Source organism: Anolis carolinensis, chromosome 4 (genome assembly GCF_035594765.1).
Source record: "Anolis carolinensis isolate JA03-04 chromosome 4, rAnoCar3.1.pri, whole genome shotgun sequence".
In the NCBI taxonomy this organism is placed as follows: Eukaryota; Metazoa; Chordata; class Lepidosauria; order Squamata; family Dactyloidae; genus Anolis; species Anolis carolinensis.
Window position 1 is genome coordinate 193,193,726 of NC_085844.1, and position 16,256 is coordinate 193,209,981.

A 16,256-nucleotide genomic window follows, 5' to 3' on the forward strand; every position below is an offset into this window, starting at 1 on the left:
AGTCTATTAACACTAGAAAATATGTGTCCAATTGATGGGTATCAAGATATGAACTAAAATTCATCGCAGCATTCACTAGAATAAGGCAAAACTGCTTAATAAGCATTTCAATATGGTCTAGTAGGCATAATGGCCCCTTTGGGTGCTATATGAGAACCCGAGTTTTATTTTCATATTTTAGAATTGTCCTAAAATGGTTATGATGTCATGGTGTTGTTAGCTGCTTTGAGGACTCTAGGGGAAAATAAGATATAGACATTTTCAGTAAACACATAAATAAATATTGATTAAACAAATACTCATCACTCTTGCTAATTTAAATATGAAGACAATTTGCAAGTCACCAAAGACTGGATTCTTCAGCTGTGCATTTTTATATAGTTTAAAGATTTTTTTTCAATTCTCTATTGACAAACTTAAACAGTAGTGTTGTCAATTGATTAAACACTACTTATTGGATGAATCACTGTCTTTTAAACTGATTAATTAATTGTTAAATTTAATAAATGTGCCAACATTCAGATTCTTTTTTTACACAGACAAAAAGATACGAGAAGAACTTGAATAGAAGCTCCCATTCATGGCTAGGAGAGGCCGAAGCTTTAGTCTTGCTTTTTATTCCCTACAACACTGGCATACCATCACCAAAATAGTACCAAAAACAAAATATCCTCACCATGCAGCTCCACTAAATTGTATTTGCACTCCTCAGTTCAGCCTAATAATAATCAATGAAGCTTTGACTGTTCTGTTTATTGATTAAAAGTTGCTGTCCCTGGGCAATGCTTATGATTCTTGATTGTGTTGCAATGGTGTGACACACTATTATCCAGGTGATGTTTTTGCATTGGGTCCTTCGGTTGCACTGTCAAGTGTGTCCTGGCTGTACTGTATCTTTGCTTTCCCATCCTACACAGACATCTCATCAAACACATATATCAGAGCCAATATCAGTATACTGACCACTAGACTCTCTGTTTCTACTCTGTTATTGGTTCTGTTTAGTACTACAAACAAACAAAGGCAGAGATACATTATGATCACATTGATCTGAACAGGGAATGAACACATGGGTGTAAAGCTCCTTTTACTTCTTAGACCTTTCCTTTGGATTTCCCATCTTGTCTCTGCTCTCTTACTATATATGCAGAAACCCTTTCTCCACTCAACAGGTAATTCTCATTCACCAGCTTGCTTTCTGAGCCGTTGTAATGTTAGTCACATATTACATACTACGTAGCCTTTCTGCAGTCAAAACTAATTTCACGCTCACTGTCCAGGACTAACGGTGACAGATGTTTTGCAAAATGAAAGCCCATTAATCTGACTGTAAAATAATCCATTTTTCTATGGAAAGGACCTGGCAGGCATCTCAGAAGTGGGGGATGTGTAAATCAGATAGTGCCAGGAAAAGAAACTCTCTTCATTTTGTCCAATCACAGAAAGGTGGCAAGGCTGGGTGATCCTTTGACACCCCAAATAACAAGTCAGCCTCTTCATTCATTCCTAAATCTTTTTGTTTTCCCCTCCTCTGTAATCATTAGCTATACCACACATTAGGCCTGGCTGTGGCGCAGGCTGGAAAGCAAGCCAGCTGCAACAAATCACTCTGACCAAGAGATCATGAGTTCGAGGCCAGCCTGTGCCTGCGTCTTGTCTCTGTCTCTGTTCTATGTTATGGCATTGAATGTTTGCCTTTATGTGTGCAATGTGAGTCCCCTTCTGGGTGAGAAGGGCGGAATATAAATGCTATAAATAAATAAGTAAATAAATAAATAAATAAATGTACAATGAGCAGTGACACAAATAGTTCTACATCTTACTTCATAGTATTTGCCTTTACTAAAATTCTAGACCTAGCCTATATTTTGCAAAGAAGGTTACAGGGATGGAACGTAAAATATCACACATGTTCCTTCCTTTACCCCTGAGTAAATGAGCATTCGCAATGGTGGGGGGAAGGGGAGGGGGAGGGGGAGGGGAGGAAGACTTCATTGCAGGTGGATGGATTCAACCAATATATTCACAACCGTGAGTTTACAAGGCCTGAAACAGGCAATTGGTGATCAGGGCCCATGGAGTTCTCTCGTGAGCACTGATCATCAACATAAGTTGAAGTCAATTTAATGGCAAACAACAAAAATTAGGACTACCTTGCAAAGATACCGTCTCCCTCTTATTTTGGAGTTGTGGCCATGAACCACTTTTAAAGGAGAGACATTGTTCCAGGCAAAATAAAAATGTATAGGTACCAAAAAGAGCTACCATAGAATAGTGATTTGAGCATTGCACAATTATGGGGACCAGTGTTCTTTTCCTTGCTTGGTAACCTCAGGCAAGTCACATGACCTCAGCCTCAGAAAACATTGTGATAATCCCTTAGGATCACCAAAAGTCAAAAATGACTTGAAAAACAGCAACAACAGCAAGAAGTAGGTGCTAAGTAGATTTGTGAGCAATCATGTGTTACAAATACAAATGCCCGTTTTAAATATTTGTTTCTTATTCTTGGCTTTTCTTATGAAACAATTTCTCCATTTCATTCCAGGAGGAATAACGATTTTAACAATGGAGAAATGACTACACCTCCTTTGCTCAGCTCCGTCATGGGTACTCCTTAAAGTTGAACAAGCAAGTGCCAGCCACCTTTGTCGGGCATGTTTGAATTTTCAAATGTGTTTACAATGGCCATTTGCCTCCATCTTATTTCATAATCTCTAGCATTGCCTTCACTAATTTCGTAACACAGAGAAAAGTTTGATTCTTTAGAAATTTTTAGACCCAACCTATCCTCATCTTTTCTGGAACATTTTTTTCAGACTTCCTGCTAGAGTCTATGTGAACAATGTTATTCGAAGGTATGAGTGAATGTGACATTCCCTGTACCAGTTTACTACAGTTTGCCAGTCTACTGCCACTGCTGAACTTCAGAAAGGCAACAAATTACAAAAATATTCCTCGGAATGACAGAACACGAGACAAGCATGGGAACACAAAGTAGGAACTACATCTCATAGTAGATGATTTCATACCAAGGCCTGGGAAAGTTACCTTTTTTGATTACAAACACTTGATTCCCCCAGACAGGATGGGTCACAGCAGGCACAATTGCTGATATTAGGAAATGGGCACTGTATCATTTCTGATGGCATCATACAATCAGTGTGACTGCATGGTAGAGCATATAATCACATTAAAACATTTTCAGGAAAATGGTCTTTTGCATTTAGCAGTCCAGATTACATGGAGCGCTTCATTTTTATCACACTGACTTAAGTATATTCGGGCGCTCTCAAAACCAGTGGGGTTCTAGGACAGAAGGCAGACTTTGAAATTATAAATCCAGAATCCCAGGGAGACTCTCTTAAAACAGAAGGCTATCAATTTGAATCATGTGTCTTGTGTTCTTTTGCTACCTTTTATCACTGTAAAAAGAGAAGATTTTAGTCAGTATAGCTCCCCTGTACTGACTAAAAAAAGGAAGGGACTATGCTTCACTGGCAGCATGACACAAATGAAGCAAGACTGGGCTTTTCTTTTTTCTTTTTAGTTCAGTATGCACACATATAGTTAGTGAATTATATTCATTCGTTTTTCTATCCCATCCCTTCCCTAAAAATATAGAGAGAAAGTGCTTCAAAATGCTGATAAGGGTAATCCAGAGGGTGGCTAGGCAGTGCATTCTCCAGCAGAGGTTTGCCATTTGTGCAATGTGGTAGCTGACTTTTAACAAGGCGGCCTGCATTTTCAAGAGTTACTTCTCTTGCCTTCAGTTTGAGAACTGACAGACCAGTTAATGTCCTTGGGATGAAGCTAGAAACTACTGCAGATCTCTTCAAGTAGAATGCATGGATATTATAACATCTCTGTTAATAGTGGCGCTGGTTCAGCAGATTGTCAGACAGTGAAGAATGCGTGAATGCTGATCACAGTGACAGTTAGTGGCTTCCAATGCTCAGGATTTTCACTTGAGCTTTAAAGAAGCTATTCAAAGTGCTGTGCCTAGTAGAGGGTCATGGATCAAAGTGCTGTGCTTAGTAGAGGGTCATGGATCAGCATGTTATATTGCTCACCTTAAACTCAGATTAAATCCCAAAGCAGAGTCATCACCCCACTGATATGGAAGCCACGTATTGCCACTGCCTGAATATCCTTGGGAAAGTAATCTGCTCAGGTTTTCTATCATTCTGCAAAACTCCCTGACAGACACAGATGAGTCCCAGCACACTTCTATATGCTCAGGCAATCTGCCTTGCCTCTGCCATCTCATCCTCTTCATGAAAGGAGGATAGCGAATTGCTAATTGCATTGCTTACAAAAGAAGATTCATGTTGAGATGACTGCAGCATTATCTCCCCCTGCCAGGCACCAATCAGGCTTTCGGTGACAACGAATCCACCAGGAAGGCTGAGAACAATTGCAAACATTGCTGGAGAGCATTGGTTGGATGATTTTGTCATCAACTCTGTATTAGAGGGAAAATAGATGTATTCTTCTTCCAGGCTTTTGCCCATGCTTTTTCTCTGTCCAATCTAGTCTCAGGTCAACCAAAGGGGCAAAGTGCAAAAAGGCCAATTCATACCAGCTGGATACTTTATCAGCATACCACTTTCCTTTTACATACTTTTATACATTATTGTCCATAAAGATAATTCTACTCTGCAATAAATGAGCACTTCTAACTCAGTTGTAATGGCTCTAAAATATTTTTCATATAGTTCCTTCAATTATTATAAGGAAATTTGATTTGGATACATCTGGAACAGGGGCAAATTAGAAAAATGTCTTGGCTAGTATTGAGTTTCAAAACAGGATCTCTTATCCAGTTGGATGGGATAGACTCACTGGATTTGTTTGAATGGGGATATTATATGTGCCTTTCTTTGTAACAAATGGCTTGGCTGTCTTACTTGAGCTATCTGGAACTCTTTCCTCTCCAGACAGTCTTCGGCAATGTACCTACTAATCATGGAGAGTAACACATGCATTGCATTATACTGAGTTAAATATTCTCCTCATTTAAGTATGTATCTGTATGAACCAGATTGTCTCAATTACCAGGCTGCCATCATAGTTTGCTGACATTCAGAGACACTAATAAATCATCCCAGGTGCACCTTCTCCTGCTAAAATAAACCTGAATATGACTTGCCCAACTTTCTGTAATATCTTGAGCATGACATTATTTTAGCAACTGCTCAACTTTAGGTTGTTTTGGTGATTCACATTTAAGAGTCTTAAACTGAAGGGCCACCCAGGCCACATGTACACTGCCATATAACACAGTTTGAGAATGCAGTTAAATTGCATTGAACTGGATTATATGGCAGTGTAGACTCAAATCCAGTTAAATGCAATTCAATTGCATTCTGAAACTGCAATATATGGCAGTTTAGATGGGGCCCCAAACTCCTAAGCCTACAGTTGTATCTTCTCACATTGTTCTGTAACAGCCAGCCAGTTCTCATTCACTTTTCCCTGAAAGCATCCTGCTAAGACTATTGGGTTCAGTCTGGTATTAGTGAAAGCAATGCTGCTTGCATTCCATTCTGCAAGGCTGGACAAAAAACAGATTGAGTTTCTTTTAAGAGAGAAAAGGGAGGATATGTGTGTAGCCATCACCATCTTCATCCTCTGGCAGAGTTCTGGGTGACTTGCTACAGGGCATGGACCTCCAACATCCATTTGTTTTGCTTTCTAAAAAGATCTGATTTAAGGTCATTTGGAAGGCTCCCCTTTGCACATTTTTAACAGAGAGTCTCTCAAGGGATAAAAGAGTTATGTTTATTATAGCCCAATCTTTTCCTCACCTCTTTATCTTGCATTTAGCATGTTTTTTCATGAAAGATGATTTAAAGATAAACACAGAATTGATATGCAGTTCTAATTGCCAAACTTGCATTTCTGAGAAAATCTCATTGTGCGGTATCATTTTAACATCAGACCAGAGCTATTAAGAATTTCAAATCTATACTTGATGGATTGTACTTCTGCATGGAGGTCATCCTACAGCCTGGTTCATGGGATGCTTTAGGCAACGATCTTTGTTCTCCTGGGTCAGTATTTTGCCTCCATTTTTAATTGATGGTTCTCAGCACCCTAGGGCAAAATAAAGTAGATCTTGCCAACCCAAACGCCATGATTGCAATATTGCAGGGAGAAACTTGATCTTCTACTTGTTCCTTTGTTTGGGCCGTTTGTATCCAAGGAGCTAAGAAAATCTTCTATGTTATTTAGGACATTTATTAAGTGCAAAACATAATGCTTTATTTAAAAATCTGCTTTGTTTCACTTCTACTTTATTCTGGTGAGTATGTTAAATTGAAAACCCAAAGTCTTAGTTAAACAAAAAAAATGTACTGATCTCAGGCATATCTCACTTTGCCTTGATGCCTTTGCCCTTTTGGTGCAGCTGCTAGGAGGATCTTGTCCTCTGGGGAATGTGATAACTTGTGATTTGGATGCTTGCAGATTTATAACTTGGAAATTTAGTTTCCTTTTTAAGCTGATCATATGACACATTGAAATAGTTTCAAATCCAATTGCAAGATGCCAACTAAGCAAATCAAGGTCATGGGGCACATGGCATGCGACCAGTCTGGGCACATAGCATCGGATGCTTCCTGTCCTCATATAATAGTCAAGCCGTGTAGGGGGTCTCTCTCTCTCTCTCTCTCTCTCTCTCTCTCTCTCTCTCTCTCTCTCTCTCTCTCTCTCTCTCTCTCTCTCTCTCTCTCTCTCTCTCTCTCTTCCCCTGCAATTTGCTATAGATAAAGAGGGAAGAATGAGAGTGTTGCCACTTCTTTGCCTCTCTTGTGTACCACAGGGTTGCCAATAAAGATTTCCATTGTCATTCCTCTATGACTTTAAAAGATGTGTGGCAAGCTAACATTTAGCAGATAAGCTTCTCCTGGTTTGTAGATACAGGTTGAGCATCCCTTCTCCAGAATTCCAAAATCCAAAATTGTTAATCTGGGTAGAATGTACAAAATTATTCAAAATACAGTGGATAAAATTACTGTCATGCTATGTTTATAAGGTATATGTGAAACATAAACAAATTTTGTGTTTCGACTTGTGTCCCATCTGCAAGATATCTCATTTTGTGCATATGTGCAAATATAGGTTTCCAAAATTCAGGGAGGAGGATATAAATTCCAAAATACTTCTAGTCACAAGCATTTTGAATGAGGGATACTCAACCTATGCCACAAAGCAGCCAAATTATACAATTTTAAGCATCTTGCCAGAATGAGGCAAAGCAGGGTTAAAACAGAATAGATTGCCTCAGGTACCTCTCCTCTAACCTACCTTGTAGGATTGTTGTGACAATGAGGTGGAAACTATAACCTCCTTTAAATACAATAATCATGAATAAGCAAACCCAATATTTAATACTCTGTCTTTATGTATCAAGATCTCATTAGATACGTTAATGTGTTTGTTAGTATCTATTATTATGTTATGTTTGAGATAATGGGAAGGAGCAGACTAGCACGAAGAATGCCGCATTCAAGGAGAGACATGCAAAGCATAATAATGGATTCAGGGCACAATAATTGAAATCAGGACTGGTGAGAAATGTGCTGATGAATCATTTCCCATGCCTCTGAAAACGCAACTAAAAAAGGTACATCTCCAGTTTTTCTGCAGGAAAGTTACACTTTTGGTACATCACTGATGCACTTCAGTGCACATCTCAAATTGGAAACAAGAGCTACAACTTCAGTTTCAGTCTGTTTTCTATGGTTTGTGCACTGGGGAAGGGATGACATCCTCCCTAATCCAGAGAGTTATGAATTGCAATGTGCCAAGCCAAGACAAAGGTGATGAAATCTGCCATATACCAAAGCTCATCTAAGAGTACAGAAAACAATCTGAAACTCTTTCACTGCAATAGTTATTCTGTTCTAAAATTTAGGGCAAAAACATTCTGTAGTCTCTGCAGTTAATGGAAGCACGCTTGTCAAGTGCACCAGAATCTATTTTTCCTGATTGTTTTGTTTTTTGAAATAAAGTATCGTCAGTCCTGTTTTAATTTGTCTCAGAGAGGTTGCTTACACGGGCATATCAAATTAGGGATATAAAGAATAGCTGAAAATTTCCTCAGCTTTATGAGAAAGCGAGTTTCAACACATTGAAATGCTCCCTTAAAGAAATTATGTACCTCCTCAATTTTTTTCATCCCTATGCCAAATTGGAAATGTTAGCAATTTTTTTGCATCATCAGCAACATTAAAATGCTGGCTGGCATTCCACATTGCAGTGATGGCTCTCTAATTTCTCCATATTCAGTAACATTGTGGGGTCACAATTCTGGCACAATTGCCACAATGATAAATACCCCTCCCAGTCCATCTTAAAAGCCAGCAGCTGCATCAAGCAAAAGAGGCCCATTCAGCTGTCAGTTGGATTGTAGCAGAATGACCTTTTCAGTGCCCTCCCTCCAGCGAGTGAGTCCGTCACAATCTGAAGAACACTGTGAAAGCCACCCACTGTATAGCTACCAGCCTCCTCCCAGTAAACTTAAATCAAGGAAAAGTTTTATGAGAACCACCACTCCTCCAAATGTTTCTCCAGCAACAGCAAGCATATCCCTGTGGGCAGAAAAATCAGGCAATTCCAACTGGATCCCCCCCCCCCCATGAGGGCCTTCCTCCAAGGGCAAACCAAGAATCAGCAACTTGAAAGTCTCTGAACAGACTCAGTAGTGGAGCTGGCAGATCAAAAGATAACCTGGCAAAATGGCACTACTTAGAAGAATCGTCCACCTTGTGTGACTGTGGAGCAGAACAAACAACTCAGCAACAATATGCTTGCCCACAATGCCCAGATTCATGCACAAAGGAAGCACTTTAAAGCTCCAGACAATGCAGTCACTGTTGCCCATTTTTGGTCTAAATCTATTTAGCAGCTTGTGATCTCTTTATTTTATCAGTTTTAAACTTATTTATTATGTGATGCTTTTGACATGAAATAAATAAAATTTGAAGAAAAATCCTTGTTGCAATTCCTGCCTTTGCAGCCTGGAAGCTACCTAACCAACACATTCTGGAGGCAGTATTGATCAAGGCACTGGGAAATGGAGTCCACATGGTGCTCTCCTGGTCTGGGGGTTCCTTGGAATATATAACTGGAGAGACAAACAGGACCTTCTTCCAATTCCCTTGGGGTGGGGGGACAGACCAGAAGATTTTTTTAGTTATATAAAATGAAAATAAGTAGTCAGTATAGCATACTTATGAGGGAATATTAGCAAATGATCATGTCTAGCCAATTGGGAAAGCAAAGAAGACTTGGATATAGATAGTACACTGCTTCTTTTTGGATTCAATGTGTCATTCAAACTTCATATCAGTTACTTGGTAAAGTTTCTGGGAATGTAGATTCTGAGCCAGCTATCATAAATATAAATTAAAGAAGGGTGTTAAAGTATTCAGTCAGTTACTGGTCACTTCTGATTCTCCCTCAGCTTGTGTCTAAATGGAAAAAGAGAGGAGAAAAAAGTCTCACATCTGGCTCATAAGACATTAATTATGCAGATACGATCTGTAGCAATACTTTGCATTGCACAGTGACTGAAAGCATCAACAGCTCCTATAGTGAAATGACTTTTAAAATGTTGGGATTCTGCCATTGCGCATAAACCTGGTGAGCAATTAAAACTAATGAGAGGGTGTCATAAGGGAAACCAGTTTATGAACACTTGGGCATCATTCTTTTCATATGCAGATAACAGGGATATGAATTGCTCCAAGCTAGAAATATGTAGCAACTATCACATTGTTCAATGTGAAATAATGAGAAATTCTGTTTTCCTCCAGGTGTTGTTGGACTTCAGCTCCAATTAGGTCCAGCCAGCAGGGATAAGGATCAAGGACAATAGGACCTGTAGTCCAACAACACCCAAAGAGCCACAGGTTCCACAAGCCTTGGATAGGGACTAAACAGCATATATCATTTAGAGTATTAATAAGCATTTCTGTCACTTAGTTCCTTACTGTTCTGTGATTTTGATTTGCTCAATAGTCTAGTGTCCTTCCTATTCAAGAATCCCGGTTTTAAAAGTTCATTTCCAAAACTTAGTTTTTTTAGCTGGAAGATACAGCATTTATTACAGTTTCTGTCCTTCCGGATCTTCTCTTTGAAAATCTTGCAGGATGGGACTAGAGGGTATAAATTGTTATTAATTAGGATCCTTATGTATTACCCTTGAAGTGAGAGGGGCAATGTACTTTCAGAGAACCCAAATAGGAATGACCACTGAAGTGATTTGCTTGGACCAAGCATGTCTCCTCTTATGTTCCTATTTGCAGATTTTCTTCTCGTGTTTATGATCCATATGTAAAAACAACACACAAACAAGAAGGGGTGACATCTTACTACTGATTACAAGATTATTTTATGAAGTGCTTTATAGTATGTGTATGTGCAGATAGTTAAAAGAGCACACATTTATACAAAATTGCAAAACATCAAACACAAAAGAATGATGAAGGTGCATATACAAGATCCTCCCTCTTTATTTACTTGCACAATTTAGTAGTTGTGTGTGTGCGTGCATTTGTGATGGAGGAAGTACAGGGAAAATGCCCCCAATCCCCCCCCCCCAAGGAACTGAAAATTTCAACAAACTGCAGTTTTGTGGTGTTTTTTTTAATGGGAGGACGAGTGGAGAGTTCTCTCCTGCTTCAGAATAGGATGGTAGCAGAACTAGAGGTCTCAGAGCGGAAAGTACCTGGGGCTTTCTAATTACCAAAGATGTCATTTACCATGGCTCTTTAGTTATTCTGTGCCATCTGACTCTCATTGCTATCCCCATACTACTGGAGGAGGTGAGTTACATTCTGAACAACAGCAGCATATTGCAATGTGTTACTGTTATTACAATACAACCATTTGGAAGTGCTTGTCTTTACTAGCGAACTAAGATTCATTAGGTTTTTAAAAAACCTGCATCTAGTGGAAATGGAAACTCCTATAACTGGTTGTTTGATATGGCTCAACACAATTGCCTGAATGTTTGGACTTTCTGTAGCTGCATCGCATTGGAGACTGCCTTGATCAACCCCTTTGATTAAAGGTCTATTACTTTAGAAAAGGAAAAATATTCAAAAATATTTGGAAACTAGTAGAAAGACATGTTTTCCGAGAAGAATTCCAGATTGAAAATGTTGATATTTAACACATATTTCACATGCCAGAACAGCATTTTCTGCCAGAGCAATAATGGCTGATATTCTGTTGAGTGGTTAGGAATGCATACGCTAGACATATGCATTTGTAATGGTTCTATATTCATGTTCATGGTCGTGTCACTAAGATCATGATCACAAATGCTCCCTCATAAACCTAGTTTAATCTCTAGCAGCCACACCAACCTATAGAGATCTATTCCCCTGGCACAACAGGATGATGTTACAGCCCCATCCTACCAGTGAACTGTGATATTAAAATTCCCTATCACAATTCCTTCCCACCACAGATTGCTGGCAATAGACAGAAGAACAGATCTCAATCATTTTAAGGTAGGTTTGGGGAGGCTGGGTCTAAAGATGACAGATATTACCTATTTGTTAACTATGGATGTATCCCTACACTGCAGAAACAATGCAGTTTGACACCCTAGCAGTGAGCCATGGCAGTTAAAAGTGGTGACAAGCTGCATTTAGTGTATATGCAGCTTAAGTCTGTGATGTAGGATATAAGGCAAAATTATCTCCTGCAAAAGAAAAGAAAAGAAAAAGAAAAATATTGCTGTTTTCTATGCTAAACAAACACATGCTAATTTTGCATAAAATACGTCCTGAGTTGTGAACACTATAGTCATCAAAATGGCACTGTTTTTGAATAATTTCCTGCAGTGGGATGAAAATTGCTACAATTATTGGTTGCTTTCTTCAGGAATTATATTAGTAAAGAATAACATCCCTATTTTCCACTGGTTCAGAAATATGGCCAGGTAATGAGGAACTTTGCAATCTAGATAAAAGAGCTGATGAAAGGATATTTCGATATATCTCTTTGTATGTATGCATGCAAACACAAAGAGATGAGGCAAATCAAATGTATTTGGCTTTTGGTGGTTTAGTTGTCACTCAAATATTTTAAACTGGTAATTTCCTGCTGACTCAAGTGGAATGGCACCTGTTAATATTGTGCTGCTACTTTAAAGTGCCTGTTTCTGTATAGCAAATCTAATTCTTGCTAAGGAAAAATGATTTCCTGATGTTGCCTAATAAAATTTAACTTAATTTTTAAAAACCAGAAAAATTATCACTACTAATGTGCTATTGAAACGGCTGCATTTGGGGACCTTCTGTCACACAGGCTCTGGGATGTGGATAAAAGCTGAAAGGCAAGAAGTTAATCTTAATGAGAGAGCTGGAGAAGGAGGAAAAAGGGAGGCATAGAGTAGATGCTAATGGGTTTGTGTGTGGGAAGCAGCCACTGTCATGAGTGCCCACTGGAGCGCTTACCAGTGCCTTCTGTTTTAAACACACTTCCACTGAATAATCAAGCATTAGTTAGACACCAACAATATTTCAAGGACAGGGGCTGCTTTCTCCAGAACCAGGTCTGTCTGTGAAGCTTGCTTAGATGTAATGTCCTCAGTGTGGGTCACTTGGGCTAGAAAATAGATGATGCTCCCTTCCAAATGTTATTGAGTCACAGGAAAAGGCATTTGTCATTGTTAACCATTGTCAAGTCAACTGTGACTTATGGCAACCCTATGAATGAGAAATCTCTAAATCACTCTATCTTCAAAGCTCTGCTCAGCTCCTGCATACTTGGCCATGTCTTCCTTGGTTGAGTCTAATAATCAGGAATGTGGTCTTCTTATTCTAGTCCACCTTATTAAGCATTATTGTCCTTTTTAGTGACTTCTCATGATACAGCCAAAGTGCAACAGCCTCAATTTAGTTATCTTAGCCTTTAGGGAGGGTTCAACCTTGATTATGTCACTATGGGTTCATCTGAACTATAGAATTAATGCCATTTGATGACACTTCAATTGTGATGGTTCAATGCTATGGAATCATAGAAGTTGTAGTTTTACATGTTTTTTAGCCTTCTCTGCCAAAAGGTGCTGGTGCTTCACCAAACTGCAATTCCCAGGATTCCATAGCATTGAACCAATGGTATCAAGCTGCATTAATTCTACAGTGGGTTTTTTTCACTAATAATTTTATTGATGAAAAGAAGAATCACAACAAAGAGAGCAAAGTTATACATTTTCTTTAAAACCACCCTACTGTTCTATAGTTAGGATGCACTGAGATCCAATCATTTGTCTTTTTAAGTTCAACACGGTATCAGTTGAACTTTTCTCTAGCACCACATTGATTTTCTTTCTATCAGTTTTCTTCCCTGTTCAGATTTCACAAACATAGATAAAAATCCTGGTCCTTTATTTTGTTTACAAGCTTCAAGATTGAGAGACACTACAGTACTGGAGTATCTTCTTTCCTTACTAGAGCTTTTAGCTCATGTTGACCAAGCAAGATGCTCTGGGGAATGGTCTGTGAAGACAGTTAAATCAGCTGATGTGTAATGGTGCATTTTGGAATGATAATTCCCAGACTCCTGGCATGGCCAGTGATTGGTTCCCAGGGAAAAATATTTTGCTCCCTTAATTTGTCTGAAAGTCCTAGACTGACTGGCATATGCTGGATTTTGTAATCCAAAAAGTAGTTTTTAAGAAAATCTGGCTTTATATTGCTACTACACTACTTCCCTGGCTCTCTCAATGCATCACTTTTCTCTTTTCTGCAACAGAACAGAACAAATAAGTCTTGGGTCCTCATCAGTATGGCCAGGTGAAGCATCCCACTATGCCTGGCATCACAGCAAAAAGAGGGGAAGCACGGCAAATCTGTGGGAAGTGTCATCATTCTGCAGAGGACCTGTGCTGGCTCAGTTGGAGCCAGCACAACACGGGTAGGCTCCCATGTTGTGAGGGAAGCCTCCGACAATGCTTCCACCATGGTTAGGGGTGGAGCTTCCACCAGAAATCACACAACATTGTATGATGTCCAGCATGGGGCTCCATCCCCAAGATATTCTTTACGGCCAGGGCCCATCGTACCTTAGGGACCGTCCCTCCTTTTCCCATCATCGGAGGTCGCAACGACCATCCCAGCGCGACTTACTTTATATACTGGGTCCTAGAGAAGTGCACTTGGAAAGGACCAGATGCAGAGCTTTTTCTATTTCTGCCCCTGCCTTATGGAATGCCTTGCCACCCTATATGAGAGCCATGCGTGAGTTAGGGCCTTTTACCCTAGCACTCAAGACCTGGCTCTTTACTAGAGCTTTTAATCTATGTTAATTTTATCAATATTTGTATGTATGTATTTTTATCCTTTACAATTTTATCTTGTAAATCGCCTAGAGCATCTTGAATGGAGGGCGATTAATAAGTAATTAAATGATGATGATGAGGAGGAGGAGGTGAAAGAGTCCTAGACACTAAATGTACCCTGTTATCTTGAGCTTCTGAAGGTCATGTAACTTTCCTCCCTTCCTGCCCACAACACTCTCCATCATACTGTTTTACTAGAACACAAGATGACTCTAAGTCAGCCCAGTGGTCCAACTTAATGCTGCCCACACTGGCTGGCAGCAACTCTCCATTATTTTGGGGTATGATATTTCAAAAATATCAGAAAATAAACTTGGGATGGTTTTCAGGCAAAATTAGTTCTTCTTACTATGCTATGGCTCTTTTCATTTCCTAATTGTTTTCCTGTTGTGTATGATATTTAAAGCATTTCCATCTTTGAGGCCAGTATTCAATTCTTAACAGCACTGTTGACAATGTATCATTTTCTTGTGTATGCAGATGTGGCAGACAAAAATGTGTGTGCATCTTGGGGTTTGAAACAATTACCCAAATGCATGGTATCCAAATATATGGATTCATATCTATCTATAACCTGGCACCCTTCACATGCCTTGCACATCAGCTCCCATTATTCACAGTTAGCATGACAGGTTTTTGAATATCTGGATACAATGGTAAATATAGACCAATCTGGACAGCATGAGTTAAGGAAAGCTGGATTCTATGTTTTTCTTGATTAGAATCGATCTTTCAAATTGGGTTCCAGCTGTTCTCCTATGGATGCGCCTCTAACTTCTCTTTGGAGCTAAAAATCTATATTGCCATTGGTAGACTGTCTGTCTCTCCCTTATTCCGTTAGAACATCACAAGGTTCTGTTCACCTGGGCAAAGTGCCCAATTATCCTTTTCATTATTTATTATCACCAAATGTTTCTGTGGAAGAAACAAATGGGATATTTTCCTCCTCCTTGCCCTATCTCTGAAAATCACAGGCGATAAACAGTGGCAGAGACAATGACGCTGCTGTGTGGCTTCTGCCTTATCAGCCCAGGAAACTGTCTCTTTCTTTCAACCCTCTGTTATTGCTATTTCTGTAATCCATCGGGATCTGTTAGGATAAGAGGTTCCTTTGTGAAAGGGCTTGGGGGACTTGTTAGAATAATCTGCTGCCTCCGTGTATAGCCGTAGACAGAGGGCGGGGGGGGGGGGGGGGGGGAATTAATAAAATAACACAGAGATCTCATCAGCTGCTCCCTCAGGAGTAAACAATAAGGCAATTTCACTCAGGCACACAGATCAAACCATCCTTGTGCACTAATACAGAAAGGAATGAAGGGGGCAATTTTGGCTTTTGGCAACACAATATATACACACAACCTGCGGATATCTTATGATCTGGCCAGGGAACAAAATAATCTTTGTACTTTGGATGCAGCTGGAGGTCTCGGATAACTTCTGTGCCCCCATTTTCACTCTATGAATATAATCATAAAAATAGATGTGGTACCTATCTTAATATTTCACATTCCTCTTCAAAATAAACCATAAAGGAAAAACTATCTTTCTCAGATCTGGGGAAGGAGGAGACATTATTCAACCTTTGGTGAAAGTGAGCATCCAGAAAAGAAATTTTAACTCAAGAGGCTTCTATTCATCTTATCCATGTTTCTCAAACAGCCATAGCTGGCTGAGTTAATTCTAAATTGCCAGAGACATTAAAAACAATAAAAGGGGCTTCTTTGCTTACGTCGGTAGGAAAAGGAAGAACAAAGAGGCGATAGGGTCTCTGCGAGGAGAAGATGGGGAAAGTCTGACAGGGGATAGGGAAAAGGCAGAATTATTTAATGCCTTCTTTGCCTCAGTCTTCTCACAAAAAGAAAGCCATCCTCAACCTCAGCAACATGGAGTG

At 39.4% G+C, this 16,256-nt stretch overlaps 1 protein-coding gene across 3 annotated transcripts in view; it reads right to left on the bottom strand.

Annotated features, from left to right (window-relative positions):
* Positions 1 to 16,256, bottom strand: part of grm4 (glutamate metabotropic receptor 4) — a 451,932-nt gene that overhangs the window by 18,108 nt on the left and 417,568 nt on the right. The gene's annotated exons all lie outside the window — the stretch shown is intronic.